The sequence below is a fragment of the Mobula hypostoma genome (genome assembly GCF_963921235.1).
Source record: "Mobula hypostoma chromosome 10 unlocalized genomic scaffold, sMobHyp1.1 SUPER_10_unloc_2, whole genome shotgun sequence".
In the NCBI taxonomy this organism is placed as follows: Eukaryota; Metazoa; Chordata; class Chondrichthyes; order Myliobatiformes; family Myliobatidae; genus Mobula; species Mobula hypostoma.
The window spans coordinates 119518-145504 of NW_026948137.1; the positions used below are offsets into that span (position 1 = coordinate 119518).

At 44.1% G+C, this 25987-nt stretch overlaps 1 protein-coding gene across 5 annotated transcripts in view; it reads right to left on the reverse strand.

The window, feature by feature from the left end:
- Positions 1–25987, reverse strand: part of LOC134341243 (zinc finger protein 585A-like) — a 54764-nt gene that overhangs the window by 15922 nt on the left and 12855 nt on the right. For 3 of the 5 annotated variants that reach the window (XR_010016737.1, XM_063039096.1, XM_063039093.1), the window contains exon 1: positions 8113–8496. The gene's annotated coding sequence lies outside the window, so the exon portion shown is untranslated. The other 2 variants (XM_063039095.1, XM_063039094.1) reach the window with 2 other exon arrangements.

The following is a 25987-nucleotide window of genomic DNA, read 5'->3' on the forward strand; positions in this document are numbered from 1 at the left end:
TAAAAGGTCACCCCTCAATTTTAAGGCTGTGTCCTCTAGTTCTGGATACCCCTACCATAGGAAACTTCCTCTCCAGATCCACCCTATCAAGTCCTTTCAACATTCAGTAGGTTTCAATGAGATTCCCCCCCTCATTTTTACAAATTCCAGTGAGTACAGGCCCAAAGCTGCCAAATGCTCCTCAATCCCTTCACTCCTGGAATCATACTCATGACCTATGCTTCTCCCTCTCAAACTGCAGTATGAACTCAGCCATATTATGATCACTGCCTCCTAAGGGTTCCTTTACATTAAGTTCCCTAATAAGACCTGGGTTATTACATAATACCCAATCCAAAACAGCCTTTCCCCAAGTGCAGAGAAAATTTACAAGGATGTTGCCAGGTCTGGAGTTTCTGAGTTAAAAGTGAAAGGAAAAAGTGAATAGGTTAAGACTGTATTCCCAAGAATGTAGAAGACTGACAGGAAATTTGATAGAGGAATATAAAATTACAAGGGGTATGGATAGGGTAAAGGCAAGCAAGCTTTTTCCACCGTGTTTGGGTTAACCAGAGGCCAAGGATTAAGTGTGAAGGGTGAAAAGTTTAAGGGGAACATGAGGGGAAAGTTCTTCACTCAGTAAGTCATCAGAGTGTGGAATTAGTTGCCAGTACAAGTGGTGCATGCAAGCTCAATTTCAATGATTAAGAGAAATTTGGAGGTACTTAAATAGTAGGGGTATGCAGGGCTATGGTCCTGGTGCACGTCAATAGGAGTAGGCAGTTTAAATAGTCGGCATGGACTAGGTGGGCCAAAGAGCCACCGTGCTGTACCTCTTACAAACAAGTCCCTTCAACCACTACCCTGTCTTCTACATGCATTTCTGAATCCAAACAGCCAATATGCCATGGACCCCATAGTCCTTAATCTTCTGGATTAGCCACCCATGAGGGACTTCGTTCAACACCTTAATAAAATCCACATAGACATCATCATCTTCTCTGCCCTCATCAATTTCTCTCATTACCCTGTCAAAAAACTCAATCAGGTTTTTAAGGCACAACCTGCCATGCACAAATGCTCATATATCCTATCCCCAAGAATTTTTTCCAACAACTTTGCTACGACTGAGATGAGACACACTGGCCTATAGTTCCCAGGATTTTCCCTTGTTCCCTTCTTAAATAGAGGTACAACATTAACCAGATCCTCGCCTCTGGCTGGAGAGGACACAAGGATCCTGGTCAAGGTCCCAAAAATCTTATCTCTTGCTTCCTTCAATAACCTGGGGTAAATCCCATCAGGCCCTAAGGACATCCAACTTAATAATCCTTAGGAGGCCTAACTCTTCCTCCTCCTTGACCTCAATACACTCAGCATTGATCTCCTGGTACTCCATATCCTTTTCCTTGATAAATAATGAAGCAGAGTACTCATTAAGTACCTCATTGTGGCCGGCTGGTGGTGCAATGGCATCAGCACCGGACTCCGGAGCGCAGGCTCCCGAGTTCGAATCCAAGTCGGGCCACCACCTGAGCACGCTTTCCATCCGTGCCGGGTTGAGCGTCGAGCTAGCCACTCAGCCTCGTAAAGAAAAAAGGGTCGAGTCAGGAACGTTCATATCGTGACCCGGTTAATCCGAAAGGAGACCAATCCTGACACCACGTGCCAGACAAGAACGGCTGGCTGACTGGTGCGACACACTAAAAAAAACATTAACTGCACCCAAGCAAATGTAACACCTTTATCCTTGAGTGGTCCCACACTCTCCCTGGTTATCCTATTACTTTAGATGTATCTATCGAAGGTTTTAGGATTCACCTTAAACCTACTTTCCAAGGACTTCTCCCAGTTTCCTAATTCCCTTCTTTAGTTCTTTTCTGGTTTCTTTATACTCCTTATGTGTGACATTTGATTCTGACTTTCAAAGCTTTACACACTTGTCCTTTTTCTTCTTGACTAAATTCATCACCTCTCTGGACATCCAAAGTTCTCTTATCTTTCCTCCCCATCCTTCCTTCTATCAGGAACATACCTTTCCTGTACTCTGTGCAATTGGTCTTTAAACACCCACCAAATGTCTGATGTGGTCTTGCCAAAGAAAAGGTTTTAGATCATAAAACCATTAGACATAGGAGCAGAATTAGGCCATTCAACCCATCGAGTCTGCTCTGCCATTCCATCATGGCCGATCCCGGATCACACTCAACCCCAAACACCTGCCTTCTCGCCATATCCTTTGCTGCCCCGACCGATCAGGAAACGATCAACTTCTGCCTTGAATATATGTACACAATTAGCTTCCACCACAGTCTGTGGCAGAGCATTCCACAGATTTACTACTCTCTGGCTAAAACAATTCCTCCTTACCTCTGTTCTAAAAGGTCAGCCCTCAATTTTCAGACTGTGGGATACCACCACCATATGAAACATCCCCTCCACTTCCACCCTACCTAGTCCTTTCAACAACAGGTAGGTTTCAAAGAGATCCCCCCAACATTCTTCTAAATTCCAGTGAGTACAGACCCAAAGCTGCCAAATGCTCATTTGTTAACCCCTTTGTTTCCAGAATCATCTTCGTGAATCTCCTCTGGACCCTGTCCAATGATAACACATCCTTTCTGAGATATGGGCTCAAAACTATGGATGATACTCTAAGTGTGGCCTGACTAGTGTCTTATAAAGGCTCAACATTACCTCATTGCTTTTATATTCTATTCCTCTTGAAATAAATCCCAACATTACTTTTGTCTTCTTTACCACAAACTCAACCTGTAAATTAACCTTCTGGGAGTATTGTGCGAGAACTCTGAAATCCCTCTGCACCTCTGATGTTTGAACCTTCTCCCCTAAATAGTAGTCGCACTATTGTTTCTTTTACCAAATGCATTATCATACATTTTCCTGCACTGTATTCCATCTGCCACTTTTTTGCCCATTTTTCCAATTTGTCTAAGTCCTGCTGCAATCACATTGTTTCCTCAGCACTACCTACCCCTCCACCTATCTTTGTATCATCTGTAAACTTTCCACAAAGCCATCAATTTCATTATCCAAATTATTGACAACAATGTGAAAAGTAACGGTCCTAATACCAACCCCTGAGGACCTCCATTAGTCACTGGCAGCCAACCAGGAAAGGCCCCCTTTACTCCCACTTACTGCCTCCTGCCTGTCAGCCATTCCGCAACCCATGCCAGTAACTTTCCTGTAATGGCACAGGATTTTGTCTTGTTAAACAGCCTCATGTGTGGCACCTTAACAAACACCTCTGAAAATCCAAGTAAATGTCATCCACTGCCTCGCCTTTGTCCACCCTGCTTGCTACTTCCTCGAAGAACTCTAATACTGGTCAATAATTTCCTTTTTTTTTTGCCTTCCTCCCTTCTTAAATAGTGGAGTGACATTTGCAATCTTCCAGTACTCAGGAACCCGGCCAGAATCAAGAGGTCATAATCTTTCAAGAATCAATGCATCCAATATCTCTTCAGCAACCTCTCTCAGGACTCTGGGATGCAGTCCATCTGATCCAGGTGACTTAGTCAGCTTAAGACCTTTGAGTTTGCCTAGCACATTCTCCTTTGTAATAACAGTGGTACTCACTCCTGCTACCTGACCCTCATGGACCTCTGGCACACTGCTAGTGTCTTCCACACTGAAGGAAGATGCAAAGTACCCATTAGGTTCATAGAAACATAGAAAACCTACAGCACAATACAGGCCCTTCAGCCCACAATGCTGTGCCGAACATGTACTTACTTTAGAAATTACCCAGGGTTTCCCATAGCCCTCTATTTTCTAAGCTCCATGTACTTATCCGGGAGTCTCTTAAAAGACCCTATAGTATCCGCCTCCACCACTGTTGCCGGCAGCTCACCACTCTCTGTGTAAAAAACTTACCCCTGACATCTCCTCTGTACCTACATCCAAGCATCTTAAAACTGTGACCTTTTGTGCCATTTCAGTCCAGGGGAAAAAGCCTCTGACTATCCACGTGATCAATGCCTCTCATAATCTTATACACATCTATCAGGTCACCTCTCATTCTCCGCTGCTCGAAGGAGAAAAGGCTGAGTTCACTCAACTTATTCTCATAAGGCATGCTCTCCAATCCAGGCAATATCCTTGTAAATCTCCTCTGCACCCTTTCCACATCCTTCCTGTAGTGAGGTGACCAGAACTGAGCACAGTACTTTAAGTGGTGTCTGACCAAGGTCCTACGTAGCTGTAACATTACCTCTGGGCTCTTAAACTCAATCCCACGGTTTATGAAGGCCAATGCACCGTAAGTCTTCTTAACCACAGAGTCAACCTGCACGGCAGCTTTGAGTGTCCTATGGACCCAGACCCTAAGATCCTGCTGATCCTCCACACTGCCAAGAATCCTACCATTAATACTATATTCTGCCATCATATTAGACCTACCAAAATGAACCACCTCACACTTATCTGGGTTGAACTCCATCTGCCACTTCTCAGCTCAGTTTTGCATCCTATCGATGTCCCACTACAACCTCTGACAGCCGTCCACACTATCCACAACACCCCCAACCTTTGTGTCATCAGCAAATTTACTAACCCATCCCTCCACTTCCTCATCCAGGTCATTTATAAAAATCACAAAGAGTCGGGGTCCCAGAACAGACGCCTGAAGCACACCACTGGTCACTGACCTCCATGCAGAATATGACCCGGTTACAACCACTCTTTGCCTTCTGTAAGCAAGCCAATTCTAGATCCATAAAGCAAGGTCCCCTTGAATCCCATGCCTCCTTACTTTCTCAAAAGCCTTGCATGGGGTACTTTATCAAATGCCTTGCTGAAATCCATATATACTACATCTACTGCTCTACCTTCATCAATGTAGAGCTTAGTCACATCCTTAAAAAATTCAGTCAGGGTCGTAAGGCACAACTTGCCTTTGACAAAGCCATGCTGACTATTCCTAATCATTTTACGTCTCTCCAAATATTCATAAATCCTGCCTCTCAGGATCTTTTCTATCAACTTATCAACCACTGAAGTAAGGCTCACTGGTTTATAACTTCCTGGGCTATCTCTACTCCCTTTCCTGAATAAAGGAACAACATCTGCAACCCCCCAATCCTCCGGAACCTCTCCTGTCCCCAATGATGATGCAAAGATCATTGCCAGATGTTCGGTAATCTCCTCCCTCACCTCCTACAGTAGCCTGGGGTACATCTCATCTGGTTCTGGAGACTTATCCAGCTTGATGCTTTCCAAAAGCTTCAGCACATCCTCTTTCTTAATGTCTATATGCTCAAGCTTTCCAATCCACTGTAAGTCATCCCTACAATCACCAAGATCCTTTTCAGTAGTCATGGACAAGGATAGATCTGGTCCTAGGGTCGAGGTTCTGAACTGGAAGAAGGCTAAATTTGAAGAAATGAGAAAGGATCTAAAAAGCGTGGATTGGGACAGGTTGTTCTCTGGCAAAGGTGTGATCGGTAGGTGGGAAGCCTTCAAAGGAGAAATTTTGAGAGTGCAGAGTTTGTATGTTCCTGTCAGGATTAAAGACAAAGTGAATAGGAATAAGGAACCTTGGTTCTCAAGGGATATTGCAACTCTGATAAAGAAGAAGAGGGAGTTGTATGACATGTATAGGAAACAGGGAGTAAATATGGTGCTTGAGGAGTACAAGAAGTGCAAGAAAATACTTAAGAAAGAAATCAGGAGGGCTAAAAGAAGACACGAGGTTGCCTTGGCAGTCAAAGTGAAGGATAATCCAAAGAGCTTTTACAGGTATATTAAGAGCAAAAGGATTGTAAGGGATAAAATTAGTCCTCTTGAAGATCAGAGTGGTCGGCTATGTGCGGAACCAAAGGAAATGGAGGAGATCTTAAATAGTTTTTTTGCGTCTGTATTTACTAAGGAAACTGGCATGAAGTCTATGGAGTTAAGAGAAACGAGTAGTGAGATCATGGAAGCTGTACAGATTGAAAAGGAGAAAAGGTGCCAACTATGGCCATCTTTCAGTGATGCCCACAACATCATACTGACCAATCTCTAACTGAGCCATAACTTTGCCCATCTTATTCCAAATGCTACGCGCATTTAAATACAGCATCTTCAGTCCTGCATTCTTCCCCCTTTCGAATTTTGCCTCTGTGGCACAATTTAACTCTTTGCTCTGTCTGCATTTGTACCCAATCATTGGCTTGTCCTTCCTTACGTTCATGTTACACCCATCATTTCATAGTCAATAGTCATACTTGATTGATCCTGAGGGAAATTGGGTTTCGTTACAGTTGCACTAACCAGAATAGGGTATAAATATAGCAATATAAAACCGTGAATAATTAAATAATAATACGTAAATTATGCCAGATGGAAATAAGTCCAGGACCAGCCTATTGGCTCAGGGTGTCTAACCCTCCAAGGGAGGAGTTGTAAAGTTTGATGGCCACAGGCAGGAATGACTTCCCATGATGCTCAGTGTTGCATCTCTGTGGAATGAGTCTCTGGCTGAATGTATTCCTGTACTACTTGTAAACCTGCTGGCTTATCCTCAGCTCTATCATACTGGTTCCCATCCTCCTCCATATTAGCTTAAACCATCCCCAACAACTCTAGTAAATCTGCCTGCAAGAATATTGGTCTCCTTCGGATTCAGGTGCAACCCATCTCTGTTGTACAGGTCCCACCTTCCCCAGAAGTGGTCCCAATTATCCAGAAATCTGAATCCTTGCCCCCTGTTCCCAATTAACTCTTCAGAGTTCCTGCTTAATGCCATCATAATTTGCCCCACTCCAATTTAGAACTCTCTGACAAGGACCATACCTATCCTTATCTATAGCTAACCTGAAAAATGAGGAGTTGTGGTACTGTTCCCTAACTGTCCAGTCACCTGGCCAGGCTCAGTACCCAACACCAGATCCTGTGCGGCCTCAGACAACAACCCTAATATTTTTACACATTTCATTAATGTTATTACATGTCTTTTCCTAGATGTTCTAGTGGATATTAAGGGGTCTGTAGTGCAATCCCATTAGTGGATATTAAGGGGTCTGTAGTGCAATCCCATTAGGTTGATTGCACCCTTCCTATTCAGCAAAACTCCCTGTGAGTATATTTGTTTCCCTCCAGTTCAGATGCAACCCATCCCTCTTGTGCAGGTCACCGTTCCCCAGAAAATGTTCCAATGACTCAACAACATGAAACCCTATCCCCAAGCCATCTCTGCAGCCATTCATTCATCCGTGCTATCACCCCATTCCTATCTGCACTAGCCTGTGGAACAGGGAGTAATCTGAAGATTACAGCCTTGGAGGTCCTTCTCTTCAGCCTCCTTCCAAACCCTATATACTCACTGCATAGGACCTCTTCCCCTTTTCTGCCTCTGTCATTGTTGCCAATATATCCACGACCTCTGGCTGTTTCCCCTCCCCTTGAGAATATCCTGTAGCCGCTCTTGATACGTCATGGACCCCAGCACACAGAAGGCAACACACCGTGTCCTTTGTGGCCACGGAATCTTTCTGTTCCCTTAACTATCTAAGCCCCTATAACTACTAGTGTTGGCACGTGGCCCAAGTGGTTAAGGCGTTTGTCCAGTGATCTGAAGGTTGCTGGTTCGAGCCTTGGCTGAGGCAGCATGTGTGTCCTTGAGCAAGGCACTTAACCACACATTGCTCTGTGACGACAGCGGTGCCAAGCTGTATGGGTCCTAATGCCCTTCCCTTGGACAACATCAGTGGCGTGGAGAGGGGAGACTTGCAGCATGAGCAACTGCTAGTCTTCCATACAACCTTGCCCAGGCCTGCGCCCTGGAAACGTTCCAAGGTGCAAATCCATGGTCTCATGAGACTAACGGATGCCTATAAATCATTACCTATATAAATCCATAACTACTGGAAGGCCTGACCTTTACCCTTCCCTGTCGAGGCTCAGAGCCAGTCACAGTGCCATGGCTGTTGCCGTGATCTGATGGTTCACCCTCCACCCTCCCCCCACCCCCCAACAGCAGTATCCAAGGGGGTATACCTGTTGCTGAGGGGAACGGTCACAAGGGAACCCTGCACTGACTTCTTAATCCCCTTACCTCTTCCCGCAGTTACTCATCTCCAGTCCCAACCTGAACTCTGGGTGTGACCATCTCTTCAAAAGACTCACCTATAATATCTTCAGCCTCCAAACGATCCTTAGTACATCCAACTCCTCGACCCGGTCAGTCAGTTGGGTGCACTTCCTGCAGATATCGTCATCAGGGAAACCATCAGGTATCGCGAATTCCCACATCTGCCAGGAGGAGCATTCCATTCTCACTACTCTGTATCGAAAAAGGAAAAGGCTTGCCTCTTCTCGCCGACAGAAACACGTCCGTCCGTCAGTCCGTCACAGTCTCTGCGATGCGCATGCGCCACAGAAATGCCGCCTGCACCTTCGCTCATCAGCTGAGAGGGAAAGGACCAGGAACTGTCCCGAGGTGCGGAGCCCACAGTAATTGTTCCTCGGTTCCACGGTTCGGACACCGATGCTGATAAAATTACCGCCCGGAACCGCGCACCTACCTGCTGCGGTTTCGCCAGCAGCCTTTTGTCCACAAAGCGCATGCGCGACTTCCCGGAATTGACTGCGCTCCATGCGCAGGCGCATTTGATCGCCTGGTCACGGACGCCGAATTCTGGAACGAAGGCAAGAAAGTCTGCAGATACGATCTGGAAATTAGATTAGATTAGATTAGATTCAATTTTATTGTCATTGTGCCGAGTACAGATACAAAGCTAATGAAATGCAGTTAGCATCTAACCAGAAATGCAAAGAATAGTCATAGTCATAGTCATACTTCATTGATCACGGGGAAATTGATTTTCGTTACAGTTGCACCATAAATAATAAATAGTAATAGAACCATAAATAGTTAAATATGTAAATTATGCCAGTAAATTATGAAATAAGTCCAGGACCAGCCTATCGGCTCAGGGCGTCTGACCCTCCAAGGGAGGAGTTGTAAAGTTTGATGGCCACAGGCAGGAATGACTTCCTATGACGCTCTGTGCTGCATCTCGGAGGAATCAGTCTCTGGCTGAATGTACTCCTGTGCCCACCCAGTACATTATGTAGTGGATGGGAGACATTGACCAAGATGGCATGCAACTTAGACAGCATCCCCTTTTCAGACACCACCGTGAGAGAGTCCAGTTCCATCCCTACAACATCACTGGCCTTACGAATGAGTTTGTTGATTCTGTTGGTGTCTGCTACCCTCAGCCTGCTGCCCCAGCACACAACAGCAAACATGATAGCACTGGCCACCACAGACTTGTAGAACATCCTCAGCATCGTCCGGCAGATGTTGAAGGAATAGTGTTATTTACAAAATAACTGCGAATAAAGCAAACACGAGGAATTCCGCAGATGCTGGAAATTCAAGCAACACACATCAAAGTTGCTGGTGAGCGCAGCAGGCCAGGCAGCATCTCTAGGAAGAGGTACAGTCGACGTTTCAGGCCGAGACCTTTCGAGGGTCTCGGCCTGAAACATCGACTGTACCTCTTCCTAGAGATGCTGCCTGGCCTGCTGCATTCACCAGCAACTTTGATGTGTGTGCAAATAAAGCAGTAGTGATAGGGGATTCAATAGTTAGGGGGACAGATAAGAGGTTCTGTGGAAGAGATTGGGAATCCCGGATGGTCTTTTGCCTCCTTGGTGCCAAGGTCCGCGATATCTCGGATTGAGTTCTCAGTACGTATTCTCAAGAGGGAGGGTGAGCAGCCAGATGTCGTGGTCCATGTAGGGCCAATGACGTGGGTAGGAAGAGTGAGTAGGTCCTGAAAGGTGAGTTTAGGGAGTTAGGCACCAAGTTAAGGGACAGGACCTCCAGTATAGCAATCTCAGGATTGCTACCAGTGCCATGTGCAGGCGGGTTTAGAAATAGTAAGATAGCGCAGATCAACACGTGGCTGAAGACACGGTGCAGGAGGGAGGGCTTCAGATTTATGGATAATTGGGCAGTTTTCCAGGGAAGGTGGGACCTGTTCCGGCGGGACGGTTTACATCTGAACTGGAGGGGGACAAATATTCTTGCAGGTAGGTTTGCTAGAGAGGCTCATAAACTAGATACAAGGGGGTGGGAAGGGGAACCAGAGTGTCGGAACAGATGTAGAGGAGAAGGAAGAAAAAGAAAATAGTAAAGTTGTTTGCACCCTTAATGATAAACAGAGAGTAAGAGGTGGAAAATTTCTTAAATGAATTTATTTTAATGCTAGGAGTATTATAAGAACGGTGGATGAGTTTAAAGCATGGATTGATACCTGGAAGTATGATGTGGTAGCTATTAGTGCAACACGGTTGCAGGAGGGGTGTGATTGGCAACTAAGTATTCTTGGATTTTGGTGCTTCAAGTGTGATAGAATCGGAGGGACAAGAGGGGGAGGTGTTGCATTGCTTGTCAGAGAAAATATTACAGCAGTGCTCTGGGAGGATAGATTAGAGGGCTTGTCTAGGGAGGCAATTTGGGTGGAATTGAGGAATGGGAAAGGTGTAGTAACACTTATCTGGGTATATTATAGACCAGCTAATGGGGAGTGAGAATTGGAGGAGCAAATTTGTATGGAGATAGCAGATATTTGTAGTAAGCACAAGGTTGTGATTGTGGGAGATTTTAATTTTCCACACATACACTGGGAAGCCCATACTTTAAAACGGCTGGATGGTTTGGAGTTTGTAAAATGTGTGCAGGATAGTTTTTTGCAGCAATACATAGAGATACCAAGTAGAGAAGGGGCAGTGTTAGATCTCCTGTTAGGGAATGAGGTAGGTCAGGTGATGGAAGTTTGTGTTGGGGAGCACTTCGGGTCCAGTGATCACAATACCATTAGTTTCAATATAATTATGGAGAAGTATAGGTCCGGACCCAGGGTTGAGATTTTTGATTGGAGAAAGGCTAACTTTGAGGAGATACAAAAGGATTTAGAAGGAGTGGAATGGGACAATTTGTTTTATGAGAAGGATGTAATAGAGAAATGGAGGTCATTTAAAGGTGAAATTTTGAGGGTACTGTCCAGAATCTTTATGTTCCTGTTATGTCCCACCTTGTTTCCTGATCAACCACCACTACTGGACAGGGCTCACAGAGTCCCATCATATACGTCTAAGTCAGACAAGCCTCGGCACATTATTCTATGATTTCATTATTTTCAAGACAAGGAAAAGTTGCTTCGTTTTGCTCGACCTAAAAGCTACATTGATTTCTCGGATCTCCACTTTCGATTGCTGGGGGATTTTAGCAAACAGATTCGCGACCAACGTGTTCATTACAGATCTGTGATGGCGGAATTCTACAAGATAGATTTACAACCAGTTCTGCTATATCCTGCACGTTTGAGGATCCGATTGTCTGATAGGTCTTCCCATTTTTTCGACTCTCCGTCAGATGCCCAGAGTTACCTGGATCAACTTTCGCCTTCAACATCCTAATCGCACTATTAAATCATCAGTGCCTGATTGGACGGTGTTACTCTGTTGGGTTTTATTTTCTTTTTTCTTTTTTTGCTCTATCTAAGGGCAGAAATGTTTTTTTGTTTAATCAATATGGTTGCCAAGCTCTTTTTTAACTGCGTCATTCCTTTTTCTTCCCTGGGGATTCTGGGTGGCCACTCCCACTGCATCATTTTTCGCACATACCTGGAGGCCTTAAACTTCGTAATTTTTTATGCTAGTCTATGCAGATATTTCATCTCCTTTCCTAATTATACGGTTTGGTGTATGTCAATGGTTTTTTATATATATATCTATTTTTTCTTTGTATTATATCGTTTTTGTTTTAATCGGTGTACTTTTTGATTTTTTCACTCTTCTACTGTTTTACAATTTTAGTTGATCTTTTGATATATACACTTTTTTATTGAGCGTCTATCGGAAGTCATGGGGGTAGATTTAATGCTTGCTTCTATCTGGCTAGTCTATTTTAGATTTAGCTTTGGGGTTACGGGGTGGGGGTGGGGGGGGCTTCACTTTTTAGTTTTTTTCTTCTTGGGTATATATATTATTGAAGTACTTTTCGCGTCCTCTTTCTCATTATCGCATGTTTACTCTGTTCCATTTCTGGGTTCGTGGGTTGAACCTATTGTCAATCCTCCCTTTATTTGAGGGTTGAATTTAGGGGTTATGGATTCTACTATTAATTTTGTCTCTTGGATTACTAACGGTCTTAATCATCCAATTAAAAGGAAAAAAATCTTCAAAGTATTCCGGAAACTTAAAGCACATATTCTATTTGTACAAAAGACCCATGTGCGGAGGGGGGAACAGATTACGTTTTTTTAAGTTCTGGAAGGATCAAAAATATCATTCGAACTCTAAGGCCAAAATTAGAGGAGTTTCTATTTTCATAGACTCCTCAATTACATTTGTGCACAGGATATTATCTCTGATCCGAATGGTAGATTTTTACTGGTTAGTGGTTTACTCTTTAATAAAAAGGTAGTTCTGGTCAATGTTTATGCTCCAAACTCGGACTGTCCAGAATTTTATAAATCGTTATTAATATGTTCCCAAATTTGAATGAGTTTTCACTAATCTGGGGCGGAGATCTTAATAAACGCAAACAACAGGAATTCTGCAGATGCTGGAAATTCAAGCAACACACATAAAAGTTGCTGGTGAACGCAGCAGGCCAGGCAGCATCTTTAGGAAGAGGTGCAGTCGACATTTCAGGCCGAGACCCTTCGTCAGGAGATCTTAATACTTGTTTATCCCCATTATTGGACCGTTCGGCCCCCATACGGACTGTACCCAATAAATCCGCAACCTTGATTAATTAATTTCTCTCAGATTCGGGGTCGACGGACATTTGGCGGTTTTTACATCCCCAGGAAAAAGACTCCTCTTTTTTTTCCACATGTTCATCACTCTTACTCAAGAATTGATTTTTTTTATTGGCTCTCGTGTTATTTCTTCGGTAGTTAAATGTGAATATGACCCTATAACCATTTCGGACCATGCTCCACTTAAGCTTTCTATTAAATTATTGGCCAATGCTCATAATAATAGACAACAGCGTTTTAATCCGCTGTTGCTTCAGGACTTGGATTTTGTTAACTTCATGAATGAACAGATTGATCTTTTTTTTTACAATTAACAGTACAGAGGATATATCCATGACCACCCTTTGGGATACTTTTAAAGCTTATATTTGTGGCCAGATCATTTCGTACTCTGCTGCTTTGAGGAAAAGGTTGAAAATGGAAGAGCTTGCTCTTGTGGACAAGATTAAGGAAATAGATAAGAAATATGCTACAGCTCCGTCTGAGAAGCTGTATAAACAAAGATCTGAACTTCAAATGGAACACAGTTTATTACTTTCGTCCTCTATTGCAAATCAATTAATGAAGACAAGAAGCGAATTTTATATCCATAGTGACAAAGCTGGCAAACTGTTGGTTAATCAGTTGAAGACTAACTCCATTAAATTTCAAATTAATCGGATTTATAATCAAAAAGGTCAACTGACGTTTGATCAAGCTGAGATTAATCAATCCTTCTTTGATTTTTATTCCTCTTTATATCAATCAGAATCTCCACGAGATTCTAAACATTCGTGTGACTTTTTAGATAACCTAGACTTCCCTAAGATTTCACACGATACATGTTCTATGTTAGAAACTTCCTTCACTACTGAAGAGATTAAGAATGTTATTTTTTCTATGAACTCAGGGAAAGCTCCTGGCCCTGATGGGTTTACCATGGAATTTTAAAAATCTTTTGCACCCTTATTAGTCCCCTGGTTATCCAGGGTTCTGGAGGCCTCATTAAAACTTGGTAAACTACCAGAATCCTTTTATAGAGCATCAATCTCTTTAGTATTAAAGAAGGATAAAGACCCCGCTCAATGCGCATCTTATAGACCAATATCCTTGTTAAATGTTGACTCTAAGATTTTTTTATAAGTTATTAGCAAATAGACTAGAAAAAGCACTTCCTTATATTATTTCGGCAAGTAAGGTGAAAATAAATCCAAAGGGTTTCTACAGTTATATTAATAGCAAAAGGATAGTGAGGGATCAAGTTGGTCCCTTAGAGAATCGGAGTGGACAGCTATGTGTGGAACCAAAAGAGATGGGGGAGATTTTGAACAATTTCTTTTCTTTGGTATTCACTAAGGAGAAGGATATTGAATTGTGTAAGGTAAGGGAAATAGGGAAGTTATGGAAACTATGATGACTAAAGAAGAGGAAGTACTGGCGCTTTTAAGGAATATAAAAGTGGATAAGTCTCCAGGTCCTGACAGAATATTCCCCAGGACCTTGAGGGTAGTTAGGGTAGAAATAGCAGGGGCTCTGACAGAAATATTTCAAATGTCATTAGAAACGGGGATGGTGCCGGAGGATTGGTGTATTGCTCATGTTGTTTCATTGTTTAAAAAGGGTTCTAAGAGTAAACCTAGCAATTATCGGCCTGTGAGTTTGACGTCAGTGGTGAGTAACTTGATGGAAAGTATTCTTAGAGATGGTATATATAATTATCTGGATAGACAGGGTCTGATTAGGAACAGTCAACATGGATTTGTGCATGGAAGGTCATGTTTGACGAGGGTAAAGTGGTGGATGTTGTCTATATGGACTTCAGTAAGGCCTTTGACAAGGTTCCACATGGAAGGTTAGTTAGGAAGGTTCAATCGTTAGGTATTAATATTGAAGTAGTAAAATGGATTCAGCAGTGGCTGGATGGGAGACCCCAGAGAGCAGTGGTGGATAACTGTTTGTCAGATTGGAGGCCGGTGACTAGTGGTGTGCCTCAGGGATCTGTACTGGGTCCAATGTTGTTTGTCTTATAAATTAATGATCTGGATGATTGTGTGGTAAATTGGATTAGTAAGTATGCAGATGATACTAAGATAGGTAACGTTGTGGATAATGAAGTAGGTTTTCAAAGCTTGCCGAGAGATTTAGGCCAGTTAGAAGAGTGGGCTGAAAGATGGCAGATGGAGTTCAATGCTGATAAATGTGAGGTGCTACATTTTGGTAGGACTAATCAAAATAGGACATACATGGTAAATGGTAGGGCATTGAAGAATGCAATAGAACGGAGGGATCTAGGAATAATGGTGCATAGTTCCCTGAAGGTGGAATCTCATGTGAATAGGTGGTGAAGAAAGCTTTTGGTATGCTGGCCTTTATAAATCAGAGCATTGAGTATAGTAGTTGGGATGTAATGCTGAAATTGTATAAGGCATTGGTAAGGCCAAATTTGGAGTATTGTGTACAGTTCTGGTCACCAAAAGAAGCTGCAGAAGATCATGAACACGGCACAGCACATCACACAAACCAATCTTCCATCCTTGGACTCACTTTACACCGCACGCTGTCAGAGCAGTGCTGCCAGGATAATCAAGGACATGACCCACCCAGCCAACACATTTTTTGTCTCTCTTCCCTCCGGGAGAAGGTTCAGGAGCTTGAAGACTCGTATGGCCAGATTTGGGAACAGCTTCTTTCCAACTGTGATAAGACTGCTGAGCAGATCCCGACCCGGATCTGAGACGTATCCTCCAAATATCCGGACCTGCCTCTCGGTTTTTTTTTGCACTACCTTACTTTCCATTTTTCTATTTTCTATTTATGATTTATAATTTAAAATTTTAATATTTACTAATTTTTACTATTTTTCATATTTAATATAGAACATAGAATAGTACAACACAGTACATGCCCTTCGGCCCACAATGTTGTGCCGACCCTCAAACCCTGCCTCCCATATAAGCCCCCACCTTAGATTCCTCCATATACCTGTCTAGTAGTCTCTTAAACTTCACCAGTGTATCTGCCTCCACCACTGACTCGGGCAGTGCATTCCACGCACCAACCACTCTCTGAGTAAAAAACCTTCCTCTAATATCCCCCTTGAACTTCCCACCCCTTACCTTAAAGTCATGTCCTCTTGTATTGAGCAGTGGTGCCCTGGGGAAGAGGCGCTGGCTATCCACTCTATCTATTCCTCTTATTATCTTGTACACCTTATCTATTCCTCTTATTATCTTGTAATCCAGGGAGTGAGAAGCGCAGAATCAAATATCGCTGTGATGATTGTACATTCCAGTATCAATTGTTTGGTGATAATAAAGTATAAAGTATAAATTATCGGAAAGATGTCAACAAAATGGAGAGAGAAGATTTACTAGAATGTTACCTGGGTTTCAGCACCTAAGTTACAGAGAAAAAAGGTTGAACAAGTTGGGTGTTTATTCTTTGGAGCGTAGAAGGTTGAGGGGGGACTTGATAGAGGTATTTAAAATTATGAGGGGAATAGATAGAGATGACGTGGATAGGCTTTTCCCATTCAGAGCAGGGGAGATTCAAACAAGAGGACATGAGTTGAGAGTTAGGGGGCAAAAGTTTAGGGGTAACATGAGGGGGAACTTCTTTACTCAGAGAGTGATAGCAGTGTGGAACAAGCTTCCAGCAGAAGTGGCTGAGGCAGGTTCGATGTTGTCATTTAAAGTAAAATTAGACAGCTATATGGACAGGAAAGGAATGGAGGGTTGTGGGCTGAGTGCAATTCAGTGGGACTAGGTGAGAGTAAGCGTTCAGCACGGACTAGAAGGGCTGAGATGGCCTGTTTCCGTGCTGTAATTCTTATATGGTTATAAAAAGTAAGTGCTACAGCACACAAATATAAAAGTACTGAGACAGTACAATATGGGTGCAATACTACTTAGCGCTCTGATGTGAGGTTCAGCAGGGTCACAGCCTCAGGGAAGAAGCTCTTCCTGTGCCTGCTGGTGCAGGAGCAGAGGCTCTTCTAGCACCCACTGGAGGACAGTAAAAAGTCCATGGTTAGGGTGAGATGCATCCTTGATAATGCTTTTTGCCCTGCCCAGGCAGCGTTTATGGTAGATGTTCTCAATGGTTGGCAGGTGCTGATAATCCACTGGGCAGTTTTCACTGCACGCTGGAGTGCTTTGCGGTCCGATATGGGACAATTGCCATACCACACTGAGATGCAGCGCAGCAGCCTTGTTTAAATGTGTAGAGCCCCAAGGAAAGCTGTCTCTTCATATGAATCATGGTGTTCTTTGCACCACTGAAGGACTGTTTGAGTGACACTGGCTTTTATAATGGCCAACTCTATTTCATTCATGCCATTTCACTTTTTTTGTCGGACAGAACTCTTTGACATGGAATGGAATTTGAAGAAATGAGAAAGGATCTAAAAAGCGTGGATTGGGACAGGTTGTTCTCTGGCATGGATGTGATCGGTAGGTGGGAAGCCTTCAAAGCAGAAATTTTGAGAGTGCAGAATTTGTATGTTCCTGTCAGGATTAAAGGCAAGGTGAATAGGAATAAGGAACCCTGGTTCTCAAGGGATATTGCAACTCTGATAAAGAGGAAGAGGGAGTTGTATGACGTGTATAGGAAGCAGGGAGTAAATAAGGTGACACACATCAAAGTTGCTGGTGAACGCAGCAGGCCAGGCAGCATCTATAGGAAGAGGCGCAGTCGACGTTTCAGGCCGAGACCCTTCGTCAGGACTAACTGAAGGAAGAGTGAGTAAGGGATTTGAAAGCTGGAGGGGGAGGGGGAGATGCAAAATGATAGGAGAAGACAGGAGGGGGAGGGATGGAGCCGAGAGCTGGACAGGTGATAGGCAAAAGGGGATACGAGAGGATCATGGGACAGGAGGTCCGGGAAGAAAGACGGGGGGGGGGGTTGACCCAGAGGATGGGCAAGAGGTATATTCAGAGGGACAGAGGGAGAAAAAGGAGAGTGAGAGAAAGATATGTGTGCATAAAAAAGAGTAACAGATGGGGTACGAGGGGGAGGTGGGGCCTAGCGGAAGTTAGAGAAGTCAATGTTCATGCCATCAGGTTGGAGGCTACCCATACGGAATATAAGGTGTTGTTCCTCCAACCTGAGTGTGGCTTCATCTTTACAGTAGAGGAGGCTGTGGATAGACATGTCAGAATGGGAATGGGATGTGGAATTAAAATGTGTGGCCACTGGGAGATCCTGCTTTCTCTGGCGGACAGAGCGTAGATGTTCAGCAAAGCGGTCTCCCAGTCTGCGTCGGGTCTCACCAATATATAAAAGGCCACATCGGGAGCACCGGACGCAGTATATCACCCCAGTCGACTCACAGGTGAAGTGATGCCTCACCTGGAAGGACTGTTTGGGGCCCTGAATGGTGGTAAGGGAGGAAGTGTAAGGGCATGTGTAGCACTTGTTCCGCTTACACGGATAAGTGCCAGGAGGGAGATCAGTGGGGAGGGATGGGGGGGACGAATGGACAAGGGAGTTGTGTAGGGAGCGATCCCTGCGGAATGCAGAGAGGGGGGGGAGGGAAAGATGTGCTTAGTGGTGGGATCCCGTTGGAGGTGGTGGAAGTTACGGAGAATAATATGTTGGACCCGGAGGCTGGTGGGGTGGTAGGTGAGGACCAGGGGAACCCTATTCCTAGTGGGGTGGTGGGAGGATGGAGTGAGAGCAGATGTGCGTGAAATGGGGGAGATGCGTTTAAGAGCAGAGTTGATAGTGGAGGAAGGGAAGCCCCTTTCTTTAAAAAATGAAGACATCTCCCTCGTCCTAGAATGAAAAGCCTCATCCTGAGAGCAGATGCGGTGGAGACGGAGGAATTGCGAGAAGGGGATGGCGTTTTTGCAAGAGACAGGGTGAGAAGAGGAATAGTCCAGATAGCTGTGAGAGTCAGTAGGCTTATAGTAGACATCAGTGGATAAGCTGTCTCCAGAGACAGAGACAGAAAGATCTAGAAAGGGGAGGGAGGTGTCGGAAATGGACCAGGTAAACTTGAGGGCAGGGTGAAAGTTGGAGGCAAAGTTAATAAAGTCAACGAGTTCTGCATGCGTGCAGGAAGCAGCGCCAATGCAGTCGTCGATGTAGCGAAGGAAAAGTGGGGGACAGATACCAGAATAGGCACGGAACATAGATTGTTCCACAAACCCAACAAAAAGGCAGGCATAGCTAGGACCCATACGGGTGCCCATAGCTACACCTTTAGTTTGGAGGAAATGGGAGGAGCAAAAGGAGAAATTATTAAGAGTAAGGACTAATTCTGCTAGACGGAGCAGAGTGGTGGTAGAGGGGAACTGATTAGGTCTAAATAAAGTGCTTGAGGAGTATAAGAAGTGCAAGAAAATACTTAAGAAAGAAATCAGGAGGGCTAAAAGAAGACATGAGGTTGCCTTGGCAGTCAAAGTGAAGCTTTTACAGGTATATTAAGAGCAAAAGGATTGTAAGGGATAAAATTAGTCCTCTGAAGATCAGAGTGGTTGGCTATGTGCGGAACCAAAGGAAATGGGGGAGATCTTAAATAGGTTTTTTGCGTCTGTGTTTACTAAGGAAACTGGCATGAAGTCTATGGAATTATGGAAACTGTACAGATCGAAAAGGAGGAGGTCCTTGCTGTCCTTGCTGTCTTGAGGAAAATTAAAGTGGATAAATCCCCGGGACCTGACAGGGTGTTCCCTCTGACCTTGAAGGAGACTAGTGTTGAAATTGCAGGGGCCCTGGCTGAAATATTTAAAATGTCGTTGTCTACAGGTGAGGTGCCGGAGGATTGGAGAGTGGCTCATGTTGTTCCGTTGTTTAAAAAGGGATCGAAAAGTAATCCGGGAAATTATAGGCCAGTAAGTTTAACATCGGTAGTAGGTAAGTTATTGGAGGGAGTACTAAGAGACAGAATCTACAAGCATTTGGATAGACTGGGACTTATTAGGGAGAGTCAACATGGCTTTGTGCATGGTAGGTCATGTTTGACCAATCTATTGGGAGTTTTTCGAGGAGGTTACCAGGAAAGTGGATGAAGGGAAGGCAGTGGATATTGTCTACATGGACTTCAGTAAGGCCTTTGACAAGGTCCCGCATGGGAGGTTAGTTAGGAAAATTCAGTTGCTAGGTATACATGGACAGGTGGTAAATTGGATTAGACATTGGCTCGATGGAAGAAGCCAGAGAGTGGTGGTAGAGAATTGCTTCTCTGAGTGGAGGCCTGTGACTAGTGGTGTGCCACAGGGATCAGTGCTGGGTCCATTGTTATTTGTCATCTATATCAATGATCTGGATGATAATGTGGGAAATTGGATCAGCAAGTTTGCTGATGATACAAAGATTGGAGGTGTAGTAGACAGTGAGGAAGGTTTTCAGAGCCTGCAGAGGGACTTGGACCAGCTGGAAAAATGGGCTAAAAAATGGCAGATGGAGTTTAATACTGACAAGTGTGAGGTATTGCACTTTGGAAGGACAAACCAACGTAGAACATACAGGGTTAATGGTAAGGCACTGAGGAGTGCAGTGGAACAGAGGGATCTGGGAATACAGATACAAAATTCCCTAAAAGTGGCGTCACAGGTAGATAGGGTCGTAAAGAGAGCTTTTGGTACATTGGCCTTTATTAATCAAAGTATTGAGTATAAGAGCTGGAATGTTATGATGAGGTTGTATAAGGCATTGGTGAGGCCGAATCTGGAGTATTGTGTTCAGTTTTGGTCACCAAATTACAGGAAGGATATAAATAAGGTTGAAAGAGTGCAGAGAAGGTTTACAAGGATGTTGCCGGGACTTGAGAAACTCAGTTACAGAGAAAGGTTGAATAGGTTGGGACTTTATTCCCTGGAGCGTAGAAGAATGAGGGGAGATTTGATAGAGGTATATAAAATTATGATGGGTATAGATAGAGTGAATGCAAGCAAGCTTTTTCCACTGAGGCAAGGGGAGAAAAAAACCAGAGGACATGGGTTTAGGGTGAGGGGAGAAAAGTTTAAAGGGAACATTTGTGGGGGCTTCTTCTCACAGAGAGTGGTGGGAGTATGGAATGAGCTGCCAGACGAAGTGGTAAATGTGGGTTCTTTTTTAACATTTAAGAATAAATTGGACAGATACATGGATGGGAGGTGTATGGAGGGATATGGTCCGTGTGCAGGTCAGTGGAACTAGGCAGAAAATAGTTCGGCACAGCCAAGAAGGGCCAAAAGGGCTGTTTCTGTGCTGTAGTTTCTATGGTTTCTATGGAAACTTGACGCATCCCCTGCAGATGGACTTTTTAATCTGATCTTTGTTTTGATCGTCTTTGTTTAAGCTGAGCTCTACTGTCACCTCTTTCTGGGCTGCTGTCAGGATGATGTCAGCAAAGGCCCTTCAGTGAGGTCAGACACACCCCTTGGGCTTGTCTGAAGATGGTGCCCAATGTCCAACTGCAGACTAGGAAACTTGATGCCTTTAATGCTCAGACAGTGTCTGGATCTAGAAGACTAAATGGTCTTGTCATGTAGTAATCTGGTGTTTGCCATGTGTGTTAGTGATTTGGAGGAGAATGTAGGTCAAACAATTAATGAGGTTGTGGATAACAGTAAAACTGGTGTGTGGTGAAAGTGAGGATTGTCTAATCTGCAATGAGATGGAGACCAGCTGGGAAAGTCGGCCAAGGAATAGCGGGTGGAACTGAATGCAATAAGTATAGTGTGATAGATTTTGGGAAGTTAAACCAGAGCAGAACATACAGAGGGAATGACAAGGCACAGGGAGAGTTGTGTAACCACCTCTCTCATCTCAGGACCATTTCTATCCCATCCATCCTGGGATCACAGGGTTTACTGTTCCACCTCAGAATTTTTTTTTACATTGATTTAAAAGTTGCCATTTCTGTGTGCCGTTGGGTGTTTGTCATCCTGACCAGTTCTGCCTGAAGTTGTTTGCTCTGATTGTTTCTTGGTGAAATTTGACAATGGGTTCTCCCCTGGGTTAGACTTTCATGCCCGGTCTGTGTGACTCCAGACACCACATCAACAACAGGAACCGATCCTGCTCTGGCTCTGAGCTCAGCTCAGCATTGCTCAGAGGGTCCAGTCGCATACCTCCCAGGCTGCACTGTCGGGTAAACCCCGGTACACACTAGCACCGAAACCTTCCAGAATAGAGGAAGCGTCCTTGTCTAGGACAAGCTGGCTCTAGACTTTCCTGCCCATCCATCTGGCTGGTTCCCCAAGCACTGACAGCTACTGTCAGTGTGTCCTTCACCAGGGGCACACATCATGGTCTCTGGTGGTACTAACCCAGCCTCAGGATACTGGTCTCCAGTTGGCACCAACTCATTTGGGGGAATCCACCCTGTTGGACTCCACTCCATTCAGGGGCAGTCCTGTTGTGGGTTGTTTAAACTTTGGGGAGGGCAATTATGGATCTCAATAGGACCTTTACGTGACTCCCCACTCTCCAATGTGGACCTACACACAGGACCTCTCCAGAATTCTCATAGGGCTATTTTTGTTCTTGTGGCTGGCACACCCAGGGAGGTTATATGGCCCCAGTGACACCTCCACTGAGTGACTGTGGTACATGGTGTCACATACCCCGTGACGGGGATAAAGAAACCAGCAGAAATAGAAACTACTTTGGAGTCTCGTATTGCTAACAACTAATAATATTTATTAGTAACTACGCAATACAGTAAATGTAGATAAATCAAACAGTTAATATCAGTTAACAGTAAATGTAGATAAATCAAACAGGTTAGCAATGATTGTATATAAAAGTAAGTGTGGAATATATATGTGTGAAAACCAAGCTTCCTTAAGTCTAGGGGTAAAAAGATACAGTCTTACGATGTTGAGTAAAGTTCAGTTCAGTTTGTGGTATTTAGTTGAGCAGTGATGGAGAGAGAGAGAGAGAGAGAGAGAGAAAGTGAGTGAGTTGAGTCTTCAGGTGAGCTGATGCCGTCGATCTTCTCGTCGTCCTCCGAAATCCTTTACAAGTCACCAACTGTGACTTTAACCAGGGGGACTGGTTTTCTGTGGTGGAGCTATCACCCAGGCGAGGGTGGACACATAGACAACTCCCCACCAGTCAACCCCTTCTTCACGCTGGAATAGCAATTTGGATCGATCCGCCTGATCGATCCTCCAAAACCCACTTTCTCTGTGGGCACAACAATGCTCATTCAGTGTCCAGATCATGTGTCCCGAGGTCTGTATCATCTGACCTCCTAGTTATTTCTCTGTGCTGAGTATCACCTGTCATTCAAAGAGTCCCTCCTTCCTTTCCTGCAAAGAAGTGCACAAGCAAGCAACAAGTCCTTGAGAGTAACATCAACAATCTGCTGAAAATCATAACATCGAGTGTCCACCGCCTTCGGTCACCATAGCAACTTACGAGCTGCTTGGTGCTGTCTCCAACTCCAAGCTCAGGAAAAATCCAAAGTTACTTCCAATGCCTTAAAGTGACAGTCCAACTGTTGATCTTCGTCTCTCTCTCTCTCTCTCTCTTTTCAAAAGCAACATATTGGTGGTAAGTAACTCTTTTTCTCTCTCCTTTCCAAACAAAGCATTAATGATGAATATCTCTCTCTGTCTCTCTTCAAACAGTTAATAGGGGCACTCCTTGATCCCCTCAAAATGTCTAGGGTTGAACACCTTCAGTCCCTGTAATTATGAGCTCAGAGCTGGATATCTGCCCTTATCAATGTTCCTCAAGATTCCCTTTCAACCTTCCCTCCCTGCCAGTTCACCCCAAGGAAGCTTCCCGGTGGCGCCCTGCCTTTTAAGCCCTTTGGGAGCCTGAGTCAGCCATGCCCTCCTGTTGTTTCGGCTTTTGTGTCCTCAGCCCCCATGTTACACCTGAGCATCTGCAGAGTTGTTTGTTTTTTTGGGTTTTTGATGTTACACCTGAACATGAAGGGGCCCAATATGGTTGTGGACAGAATTGGGAGAGCTGTTTGGTGAGGATTTAAACTGACAGGGTTTTGGAATCTGGAGTGATAGTGCTGAGGATAGGGCAATTTCTGTAAAAGCAGATGCAGTGTGTAGTGAGACAGTGATGAAAGACAGGCAGGCGATCATGTAAAACTGCAGTCAGGGCAATGAGTTGAAATGTAAAATAAGGGCAAAATTGTAAAGGGTGATGAATCCATAAATGAAGGTAGTATATTTGAATGGATACAGTATTCAGAATAAGGAAGATGATCTTGTAGTGCAGTTGGAGATTGGCAGGTGGAACATTTTGGATATCAGAGTCATTTCTGAAAGAGGATCAATGTTGGGAACTTAATGTCCAGGGATACTTGTTCTATTGAAAGGACTGACAGGTAGGCAGAGGTGGAGTGGCTCTGTTGGTTTAAAAAAAAATCAAATCCTTAGAGAGAGGTGACATAGGGTAGGAAGCCGCTGGATCGTTGTGGGTAGAGCTAAGAAACTACAAGGGTAAAAAGACCCTGATGGGAGTTATATACAGCAACCCAAACAATAGCCGGGATGTGGGATATAAATTTCAATGGAAAATAGAAAAGACTTGTAATAAGGCAATGTTATAACAGTCATGGGGCGGGGATTTCAATATTTATTATTTATTTAGGTATTTACTGACATACAGTGCACCATCAGCCCTTTGATGCATAATGCAGTAACCCCTGATTTAATCCCAGCATAATCATGGGACAATTACAATGACAATTAACCTACCAACTGGTATGTCTGTGGACTGCAGGAAAAAACTGGAGCATCTGGAGGAAACCAACATGGTCACTGGGAGAACGGACAAACTTCTTACAAGCAGTTATGAGAATTGAACGCAGATGCTGGAGCTATAAAGCATTGTGCTGACTACTACGCCACCGTGCCACCCATGCAGGGAGATTGGGAAATTTAGGTTGGTGTCAAATCCCAAGGGAGGAAAATTGTGGAATTTGTAGAGCAGCTTGTGATTGAAGCCACCACGGGAAAGGCAATTCTGGATTACGTTTTCCATAATGAATCAGTTTTGATTAGGGAGCTTAATATAAAGGAACCCTTGTGAAACAGTGATCATAATATGATAGACTTCACCTTGCAGTTTGAGAGGGACAAGATAAAATCAGATATATCAGTATTATAGTGGAGTTAAGGAAATTAGAGAGATATAATAGAGGAGCTGGGCAAAGTTGATTGGAAGGAGTCACTGGTAGGAATGATGGCAGAACAGCAGTGGGTGGGAGTTCTGGGGGCAATTCAGAAGGTGTATGATGGATATATCCCAAAGATGAACTGTATTTGAAATGGAAGATGAGGCACAGTGACTGCCAAGAGAAGTCAACAGCAGCACAGGAGCAAAAGCGTGGACAGACAGTTCAGCAAACATTACTGAGAAGATAGAGGACTGAGAAGCTTTTAAAAAAAGCAATAGAAGGCTTCTTTATAGTGCACATTTAGAGCAGTATAGATAGACCATAATAAGACCATAAGACATAGGAGCAGAATTAGACCATCTAGCCCATCGAGTCTGCTCCACCATTCGATCATGGCTGATCCTTTTTTCTCTATCTCCTCATCAACCCCAGTTCCCGGCCTTCTCCTTTGATGCCATTTCCAATCAAGAACCTATTAGCCTTAAGTACAATCTCTGCCCTGGCCTCCACAGCTGCATGTGGCAGCAAATTCCACAAATTCACCAGGCTTTGGCTAAAGAAATTTCTCTGCATCTCTGTTTTGAAAGAGCACCCCTCTATCCTGAGGCTCTGCCCTCTTGTCCTGGACTCTCCCACCATGGGAAACATCCTTTCCACATCTACTCTGTCTTGGCCCCTCAACATTCGAAAGGTTTCAATGAAATCCCCCCTCATCCTGAATTCCAGTGAGTACAGACTCAGAGCCATCAAACGTTCCTCGTATGATAACTCTTTCATTCCTGGAATCATCCTTGTGAACCTCCTCTGGACCATCTCCAATGTCAGCACGTATTTTCTAAGATGAGGGGCCCAAAACTGTTCACAATACTCAAGGTGAGGCCTCACCAGTGCCTTATAAAGCCTCAGCATCACATCCCTGCTCTGGTATTCTGGACCTCTTGAAATGAATGCTAACATGGCATTTGCCTTCCTCACCACCGACTCAACCTGCAAGTTAACCTTCAGGGTGTTCTGCACAAGGACTCCCAAGTCCCTCTGCATCTCATATTCCTGGATTTTCTCCCCATTTAGAAAATAGTCTGCACATTTATTTCAACTACCAAAGTGCATGACCATACATTTTCCAACATTGTATTTCATTTGCCACTTTCTTGCTCATTAT